Genomic DNA, 10,688 nt, shown 5'->3' on the forward strand with positions numbered 1-10,688 from the left:
AGAGGGAAGCACTAAAAATCACACTAGGCTTCAATAGTCATGTACAGTTGTGAGACTTGGACCATTAAGAAGGCTGAGTGCCAAAGAATTAATGCTAATTAATGCTTTAGAATAGTGGTGCTGAAGAGACTCTTGTGAGTTCCTCGGACAGCAAGGAGATCAAACCAGTTAATCATAATCAATCATGAATATTCATTGGAAGGACTGATGCTGAAACTTCAATACTTTGGCCGCCTGATGTAAAGAACAGGCTCACTCAAAAAGCCCCTGATGCTGGGAAAGACTGAGGGCAGGAGGAAAAGAAGGGGCCACAGAGGATGAGATGTCTGGATAGCATTTTTGACTCAATGGACATGAATTTGAGCAAACTCAGGAAGATAGTGAAAGACAGGGAAGCCTGGTGTGCTTCTGTCCATGGGCTCACAGACATAACTTAGCGACTGAGCATTGTCATAAAAAATACATTGTATTTATTCTTTTCATAATTTTTAAGAATTAAAAAGTTCCATCAGTTCAGTTCAGTTGCTCAGTCGCGTCCGACTATTTGTGACCCCATGAATCACAGCACACCAGGCCTCCCTGTCCATCACCAAATCCCAGAGTCCACCCAAGCCCATGTTCATTGAGTCGGTGATGCCATCCAACCGTCTCATCTTCTGTCATCCACATCTCCTCCTGCCCTCAATCTTTCCCAGCATCAGGGTCTTTTCAAATGACTCAGCTCTTCACATCAGGTGGCCAAAGTATTGGAGTTTCTGCTTCAACATCAGTACTTTCAATGAACATTGAGGACTGATCTCTTTTAGATTGGAATGGTTGGATCTCCTTGCAGTTCAAGGGACTCTCAAGAGTCTTCTCCAACAGTGCAGTTCAAAAACATCAATTCTTTGGTGCTCAGCTTTCTTTATAGTTCAACTATCATATCCATACATTACTACTGGAAAAACCATATCCTTGACTAGATGGACCTTTGTTGACAAAGTAATGTCTCTGCTTTTTAATATGCTGTCTAGGTTGGTCATAACTTTCATTCCAAGGAGTAAGTGTCTTTTAATTTCATGGCTGCAATCACCATCTGCAGTGATTATGAAGCCCAGAAAAATAAAGTTAGCCACTGTTTCCCCATCTATTTGCCATGAAGTGCTGGGACCAGATGCCATGATCTTAGCTTTCTGAATGTTGAGCCTTAAGCCAACTTCTTCACTCTCCTCTTTCACTTTCCTCAAGAGGCTCTTTAGTTCTTCTTCAGTTTCTGCCATAAGGGTGGTCTCATCTGCATATCTGAGGTTATTGATATTTCTCCTGGCAATTTGATTTTTCTGTATTCACAGTTTAGTGTACCTATCAACATCATCTACATCTTTTTCATCAGATCCAATAGAACCTCTGTACCCATTAAGTCATAATCCACCTTCTCCATTGCCTCCTCGCTTTGGTAACTTCTATTTCCAACTTCCATGAGTTAGCCTATTCTGTGTACCTTAAACCAGTGGAATCATACAATATTTGTCTTTCTGTGCCTGCCTTATTTCACTAACTATAATAAATGTTTGTGTTAATCATCCATCCATTTTATAGCATATTTCAATCCTTAATTCATTTTTATGGCGGGATAGTATTCCATTCTGAGTACATACCACATTTCATTTATCCATTGATCACATGATGGTCTTTGGGTTGTTTCTAGTATTTAAGTACTAATAATACACTGTGAACATTTAGTGTGTAGATTTCTGTATGGTGCTATAATTTAAATGTGCATATTTAAAATATCACTGAATATAACAATACAAAGTGTGAATGTTAGGTGAACTAACAATGTTAGACTTTGAATTACTAAAAATATATTTTCTCACTAATTGTAAAAAATGTAGCACACATATGTTATTTGTGAGTAGAATTTGATAGCTGAAACTGAAGTGATATGATATTGGAATTTTCTGTATAATCCATACAATTTTTATGTCAATGTAATCCTGCTTTATATAAAGTCTAATGATTTAAAGAAATCTTGAAACATGACTTCAGGGGGGAACACATCACAGCTAGTGTTAAAAAATTAGCTAATGTCCAAACCGTAGCTAGAGACCATCGTCATTTTTAAGCATGAACCAAATGTTGAATTTAGAATGCATCTTTCCTTTCATAGTTAAAGCAGTACCAACTGATATAGTTTCAATTTGAACACATGAAATAAAAGAACATTGCTTAATATTTCTGGTTTTTTTTTTCTTAAATATGAGGCCCTGAACATACTACAATAATCATTCTTGAATGAACTTAATGAGAAAATTTCCACAGTACCTTCAGTCGAGTCACTTATAGGGTGCACCCTATTATGTGGCCAACAACAAACTCTCTTCATCCAGCTGGTTCTTGATGTTCTTGACACTTGAGGGGTGTCGCTTCTCGCCTTCTGACTGAGACATCCTGTGAAATGCATTATAATGGTGAGAGCTGTTGACATGTTGCCGGCAGAGGACCACCCAGGAACTAATAATAATTGATCCATAATTCAATCCTCTGGTCCCCTTCCTCACCAGATGCCTAGCAAGGCCTCCTGAATCCAAGGTGGACTTAGGAAGATCTGCAGTTTGAGGTGCACTGGAAACATCCAACAGACTGGCTGTGTGTGCAAATATCTGTATTTAACTGAGACCTAGAAGCTCAGCAAAACATGGTGACCATGGCTGATGGACTGGATTCAAATCACATTTAGGAGAAGCAGGTACTTGGGAAAGACATATGGATCCCTCTTTGCCTCAGTTCCCTGTCCTGAGTTGGAGAAAGGTTAACATGGCCTATTTTTAGTATTATGAGGCCAAGAATGATTAAGTACAGGTAAAATATTAGAAAAATAAAGGAGGGACTTCCTGGGCAGTCCAGTGGGTAAGAATCTGCCTCTCAACGCAAGGGACAGGGTTTGATTTCTGACCAGCAAACTCCGGTCCCACATGCCTCTGAACAGTTAAGCCTACATGTTGCAACTACCGAGGTCAAGCACCACAAGCAGAGAGTCAGTGCCCTGCAACGAAAGAGCTGCACAATGTGATGAAGATTCCACGTGCCACAAATAAGACCTGATGCAGCCAAATAAATAAATGCTAGACAGACAAATAAATAAATAAATATAAAAGTAAAGGACTGGTGCTTCATAATTTCTCTGTAAGTGTTCAACCTTGAATGATGGCAAGAATAAGATGGACCTTCAGTAGTGGTTGAAAGCAGAGAGGGCATTTTGATGGCTCCAATAAGTGCGGATGGAAGCTTATTCTTCAGCTTTTTCACCAAAACAAGTTTTTAGAGTGCATGGAGAGTATCTATTATCACCTCTTCGGACACCCAGCCCTGTACAAGAGGAAGGGTGGACAAAGTGTGGGCTGTAATCCATATGTTACATTAGATGGTGTTGAAATTTAGAGAGATGAAGTGATTTTCCAAGGGTCACACAATAATAAATAGTGGATCTGGGACAGGATTGTACATGGTTCCCTGAGGACACAGATGCCTGCACCCCTGAGACCTGTGCTAAAACCCCTTAACCAGGACCTCAACCCTACCTCCATTTCAAATTATTCTGTCCCTAGTTTTCTGGGGATGAGAGCAGATGCCCTGAAGAAGATGCCTCAGCCTTAAAAAGAGCTCAAATCCTCCTTCTACCACTCGTCTCTATATCTCAGTTCCTGATCCCAAATACAAGTTTCTTCTGAGCAAAGCACCTCAGAAAGACCACAAGATTCCAAGTCTGTCCATCCTCCAAAGCTTCTTCACACACTCAACCATCTCACAAGCAGCCTTCCCAAAGCCCAGTTCACCTTGCTAAGTGACCAGTGGTCTGTTTGGCCAACAAGTTGGCTCAGAGCTCAGAACCTTCTAAACCAAAGGCCACACGATGGCTCTACCAAGAATTAGCTTCCCTTTAACTTGACCAAGTCTGGATGAGCAGGTAATGTGAGTTAACTGGGGAGGTGGCCATCTGTGCTGGCCTTTGGTATCTTAATTAAGTCTGAGATGCTCAGTCTCACAGCTGATCTGAACTCTTATTTGAGCAGCCTGGACCAAGTGCTAGTTAAGAATGGGCAGGAATTCAACCTTTCCCCACTAAAATTCTGACTCTATCAACTTCTCATCATGCTCTAGACCCTGGAGTGGAAGACAACAGAGCCCCATATTCTTTTTGAAAATCATCTCCATCCTCACAGCCTGGAGACTCTAACCCTAGATACTCCTTGAGGATCAACAGACAGGCTCTCCTTCCCTTAGTGACCAAATGTTCATCCTACCAACCCAACAGCACTATGCCATCTCACTAAACTCCTTGGCAACAGCCAAACAATGATCCAGCCCACATCCACCCATGGGAATCCCACCAGTAAATCCCAGTTTCTTTCCTTTTTAAGTCTCACGATTTACACTGCTAGTGTTTGTAGATTTGGGCAGCAGCATTTGAGAACAGTTCAGATGTAATTCCCTTTACTATAATGTCAGATGTTGGGGAGACATCATGGTTCTCCTCTGTTAGTTCTTTCCATCTGTTCTCTGGTAAGAGTGTGTACAAAACTGGCATTGGGAAATTGGAAATTTAGGAAGATATTTAAGGCAGCCAGCTGACAGCAGAATCAAAACATAATTTAAGGAATAATACAAAACTATAAGATACAGTTATAACTCTGTAGATAAATTAGAGTGATGGAAAAGAAAAATAATAAGATGAGGAAAATTCATCAGTAAAGGTTAACCAGCCCATTTGAAGGAACAGTGTTCATATGATCAGTGGGAACCTACCTCCCAAACAGTTCAGGTTACCCATTTCTCTTTGCCACCATACATGAAGCTCTCAGCTCGCAAACACACTGAATGCGGAATGTGTATCACCACATTACCATGGCGACCACACATCACAGAACCTTCAGAATTAACTGAACTCTGCACAGGATGAGTCCAACTGCCTCTGTCCAACTGCTACTGTCATTCTATGGACAAGTTTGGCTTTTCAGAGTAAACATTTTATTTCAAAAATTGAATCTCAGGCTCACACATTCCTCTCTGATTATGAAAATAATTTATATGAATGAAAATGTTCTGTCCCCAAGTATAGCTGATAGTGAACATTTCGGGATGAGGAGGGACAAATCTAACACATTGAGAATAAAAACAGATTCTATTATTGATTAGAATATCATCTTGGTACTGATCACAAGTTTGTGCTCCTAACACACAGTGAGGAGAGAAAGCCTTCCTGCAGGGCCACACAAGGAGAAAAGACAAAAAAAGCTGAGCACCCAGAAAACTTTTAGCAAAGTGCTTTTCTAGGAAAGCTGAGGGAGTGGCCTGGTTACTTCTGGGGTCAGAATCTTTGTTCTTGATGTCAGGGCATGGTCAGGTCACCATGTTCTTGTGGTGGTGGTGGTGGTTTAGTCACCGAGTCAAGTCCGACTCTTGCGGCCCCATGGACTGTAGCCTGCCGGGCTCCTCCATGGGATTCTCTAGGCCAGAATACTGGAGTGGGTTGCCATTTCCTTCTCCAGGGGACCTTCCCAACCCATGAATCAAACCCTGGTCCCCTGCACTGCAGACAGGTTCTTTACCGATGGAGCTAAGAGGGAAGCCCTAATGTTGCTGTAAACCTCCCCACAAAACAAACGCTACTCTCAGTTCTGACAAGAAAGCATCAGGTCTCAGGCACCACCCTCTACCTCTGGGGTTCAGGCCCAGGCCAGGAGGAGGGGTCCTGGGCATGCAGGGTATCCGGCACCCAGCCGGGGTCCTATGTCCAATGCTCGGCCCTAGATGAGGGGGCGGGTCTCAGTGGGCAGCACCTCAGAGCCAAGTCCCAGACCCCATCCAACTTCCATCTCTCTCGGTGCCTGGCGCCCAGGACCCATCCGGGCCTCAGGCTGTTTATATAAGCTGCAGAGACACACTTGTAGCAATTTCCAACTGGGTTAATCTTTAGTTCACAACAATTACTCTCTTTGAGAGAGGTCCCAACTACAGAGGCGAGCCTGAAATGATGTGTAAGATCCTTGCACACCAACCTAACCTCCTGCCACCTCCTGGGGGTGGACAACTGATCAGTGCTGGACCAAGTGTGAAACGTGAATGGAGAACAGGAGCTGGGAAACTCTTCCCGTAGTAGCCAGGGTCATATCCTCCAGCTGCCCAGGGCTCTGGGGACCATGCCCAGATCGTCCTCTGCAGCTTATAGGTCATGGAGGCAGGGACTGGGGAGAGGTTCACTGCTTTGTGTTGGGAAGAACCCCTGGAGAAGGGAAAGGCTACCCAATCCAGCATTCTGGCCTGGAGAATGCCATGGACTGTATAGTCCATGGGGTAGCAAAGAGTTAGACATGACTGAGTGACTTTCACTTTCACTTCAGCAGCTTTGTGGCCTGGATCTGGCCTGTGGGCACCCATGGCAAGGGCTCTGGGACTCTGTGGGACACAGTCTCCAAACTGTCCTGGGCCCCTATCTCACCCGCCTGCCCTGAGGCCTGAGGGCCTGGATAGCGCATGGAGAAGGCCTCTGTCCCGGACTCATCAAACTCTGGCGAGGACTGCTGACAGGTATCCTGTTGGTGGAGCATGACCTCTAACCCTAGTCTAAGGGTCCCACTGAAGGTCTTACAATATTGACTGTGTGCCCACCCCACCCCTAGTACAGTCTCCTCCACCCATTTCTACTCTTTCCCAGTCCCCAGACTTCCCTAGAAGAAACAAAGCCTAAGATTTAATCTTATAAACAAAATTAAGTTTCATACCTAATGTATCTACTTGTACTCTTTATTTGGACCCCAGTAAATTCTTCTCACAAAAATGAACGTTTTTGTCGTGTGTTGCAAGCATGTTTTCAGTTTATCACTATCTTTAATTTTTATTTGTTTTTGTCTGTGCTAGGTCTTCCTTGTCATGCTTGGCTTCTCTCTAGCTGTCCTGAGTAGGGACTTCTCTCTTGTTGTGGAGCACAGGCTCTAGGTGCACAGGCTTCAGAAGCTGTAATTCATAGGCTCTAGAGCCCTGGGTCAGTAGCTGTGGTGCACAGGCTAGTTGCTCAGCGGCATGTGGGATCTTCCCAGACCAGGGACCAGATCCATGTTCCCTGCACTGGCAGGCAGATTCTGAACCCCTGGGCCACAAAGGAAGTCCCATCACTGTCTTTTTATTATGGTTACTTTTACTTATATCATGAAGACATTTATTTTCAAAAACATCAGTAATTTAAATATTTTTGTTATTTTGGTTGTGAGAAGGTAAAGGGGAATGATGTTATAACTAATATTTTTATTAAGGGCCAAGTACTCCTTTAAAAATATTTTAATAAATAGGAAAATAACAGCAGGTGTTTAAAGACAACTTTTTTATTAAACAATTCTAAATATTTCTAAAGATGTTTGTCAAAATGGACTAATTAATTTTTTAGGGTAATGATAGAAAATTTCCCCCAGAAATGATATAGAGTAGAAATATCCTGATATAGTCATAAATGGAACTGAGTGTTTTGTAAAGCACATGTGATAATTTATGTCTCAAAAACCTTAAAACATTTTGGAAGTGATAATGATGGTATATCAATGATTCAGTCATTTTAATAAATTTCATTTACAATGTGTCTATTCATCAGATAATGAACTTGCAGTTGTTTTCTGAGAAAAGAGGGGCGTGTTCAATTAATGTTAGTTAAAGAACTTTAAAAGAATTTGTGATTACATTTGTTATGTCCTATTAATGATTTCAATGGTGGAGAATTCACTGAGTTTTAATACAGCTCCAATTTGCCAAGTATATTTGTATTTCTTTGACCAAGCAACATATTGGACTTTTTGAAAGTTTTCCTATAGCTGATTCAAGAACTATTTATAAAAGTTGGTGAATATTTATAATAATTAAACAGGATAAATTATCTAAAACAAGGAAATGGGACCAACTTAGAGAATATCACTCTGTTAAGTGCATAGTGCCTCGAACATCCTAACTAAATTCTGCTGACTCTAAGTAGTGTGAGCTATTCTTGTTATGGACTAAACCCCTGTGTCCCCACATAAATTTATATATTGAAACCCTAACCTCCAGTGAGATGGTCCCAGGAGGTGGAGCCTTTGGGAGCTAATAACATCATGAGGGTGGAGTCCCCATGATATTACCATCTTTCTAAAAAGAGAAATAGAGCTCATCCTTTCTCTCTTTCTGCCACATGAAGATAAATGAGAAGGTGGCAAAATCTAAGGAAGACACATTCACCAGAACCTGACCTTGCTGAATCCTGACCTCGACTCTCAACCTTTAGACTATGAGAAACAAATAATTATTGTATAAGCACCCTCATCCAAGGTATTCTGTTACTGCACCCCTAACTGACTGAAGCACATATCATTATGGATTTTGAGAGTAAGATTTTTCTTTAGCTATTTAGTTAATAGACAGGAGCCACAGATCCTCCCAAATACACTGCACTGGAAAGAGTTAAATAGGCAAGGAAAACTTTATTCAAGACATTGTGATAAAGGTCAAGACTATTGCAAGGAGAAAGACTGAACTCAACTCCCCTGAAACAAGTGACTGGGGATAGGGGGATTTGTAAACACTGAGTGAGCTAATGAGAACATAACACAGGCCCTCAGCCTCAAGCTTCCCATATGTGCTTAGTCATTGGCACTTGTGGAAATGAAGCTTCCACGTTTCCACACAGACTGGGACAAAGGGACCCATTTTTCAGATGATCACTTTTGGGAAGGCGGGCTCACAGTTTCTCGAGAAAGACATTCCTGGGTTGTAAAATGTTCACAGATCATCATGGTAGAGAAGGAACTCACACACCTTCTAAAGTAGATGGTCAAAGAATAAGGAGATCAAGAAAAAGTGTCTGGAATAAATTGGGAGATTGGGATTTATATTTACACACTGTTACATACAAAGTAGACAACTAATAAGGCTCTACTCTATAACACAGGGGACTCTCTTCAATACTCTATGTGCTGTGCTTAGTCAATCAGTCGTGCCCAAATCTTTGTGACCCCATTGACTGTAATCCATCAGGTTCCTCTGTCAATACTCTATAATTGATATATATATATGTATAAAGAATCGAAAATGAGTGTATATATGTAACTGATTCACTGTGGTGTGCAGCAGAAACTAACACAACATTGTAAAGCAACTGTACTCCAAGACAAATTAGTTTTTAAAAATGTCTGAAGTTTATACAAACTGTGGGGACTGTTAAAGCCCTTTTCGTAAAGCCCTAGTTCTTGCTTTTTTACTCTTGATAGAAAGGGAAAAATAAACAAAAGAAAATCTGTTGATCTGGTAGACATGCACTGCTAATCATTTTACATTGTGGTTTATTCATGAAGAACCTCTGAATAAACAAAACAGTAAAAATAATCCCTCAGCATTCTTGATAATACCTTTTTATTAATACATACTTTACAATTGTACATTTTAATGAAGGACAAATATGATAATTACAACAAATCAAATCTTTTGGATGTTTTGCTCAATGATATTAGAGAATATATTATAATGACTAATCTTGTAATGGTAACAGTGTGAGGGGCTAGAAGTCATCCCAGACTGCTATCAGTTTGGGATCCCCCTGAGACACCCAGACCCCTGAACACATACAGACATGTGCTTATTCCTATTTGCAAGTGTATTAGCCAGGGTAAAATTGATGAGAACTTATTAAAATACAGTTTCTTCTTGTTGTTCAGTCACTAAGTCACGTTGGACTCTTTGTGACTCCATGGACTGCAGCATGCGAGGTTTCCTAGTCCTTCACTGATTATTGTATTTGTATCATAATTAAATCCATTAATGAGCACCTGGCATCACTTATTTCTCATTGAAAATATTTCCTGTATAATACAGTCTGCTGGATATGAGTGTAATTAAATAAGTCTTGATCTTACTTTTAAATCTAAAACCATCACTGTGTGACACTGCTGTTGTTGTTCAGTCAGTAAATCATGTCCAGTTCTTCACAACCCCATGGACTGCAGTATGCCCGACTTCCCTGTCCTTCACTATTTCCTGGACTTTGCTCAAATTCATGTCCATTGAGTCAGTGATGCTAACTAACTACCTCTAACTACCTCATCCTTTGCTGCCCTCTTCTCCTTTTGTCTTCAATCTTTACCAGCATCAGGGACTTTTCCAATGAGTCTGATCTTCAAAACAGGTGGATAAAATATTGGCACTTCAACTTCAGTCATTCCAATGGGTATTTGACGTTGATTTCCTTTAAGAGTGACTGGCTTGATCCCCTTGCAGTCAAACGGACTCTCAAGTGTCTATTCCAACACCACGGCTCAAAAGCATCAGTTCTTTGGCACTCAGCCTTCTTTACAGTCCAACTCCTCCATTTGTACAACTACTGGCACAACCATGTGACCTAGGACCTTTGTCAGCAAGGTGATGTCTCTGCTTTTTAATATGCTGTCTAGGTTGGTCATAACTTTCCTTCCATGGAGTAAGTGTCTTTTAATTTCATGGCTGCAATCACCATCTGCAGTGATTTTGGAGCCCCCAAAATAAAGTCAGCCACTGCTTCCACTGTTTCCCCATCTACTTGCCATGAAGTTGAAAGGCTGTTGCTGAACGATGCAAAGACCTCTGGATTCTTGGTCTCCGGAGGAGAAGAATTCAATCCGGGGCCAGAGACGAGGCTTGACTGCTCAGAGCTTTTGTGG

This window comes from Bos grunniens, chromosome 16 (genome assembly GCF_055505025.1).
Source record: "Bos grunniens cultivar Pamir isolate PY7600 chromosome 16, Bosgru_T2T1.0, whole genome shotgun sequence".
NCBI lineage: Eukaryota > Metazoa > Chordata > Mammalia > Artiodactyla > Bovidae > Bos > Bos grunniens.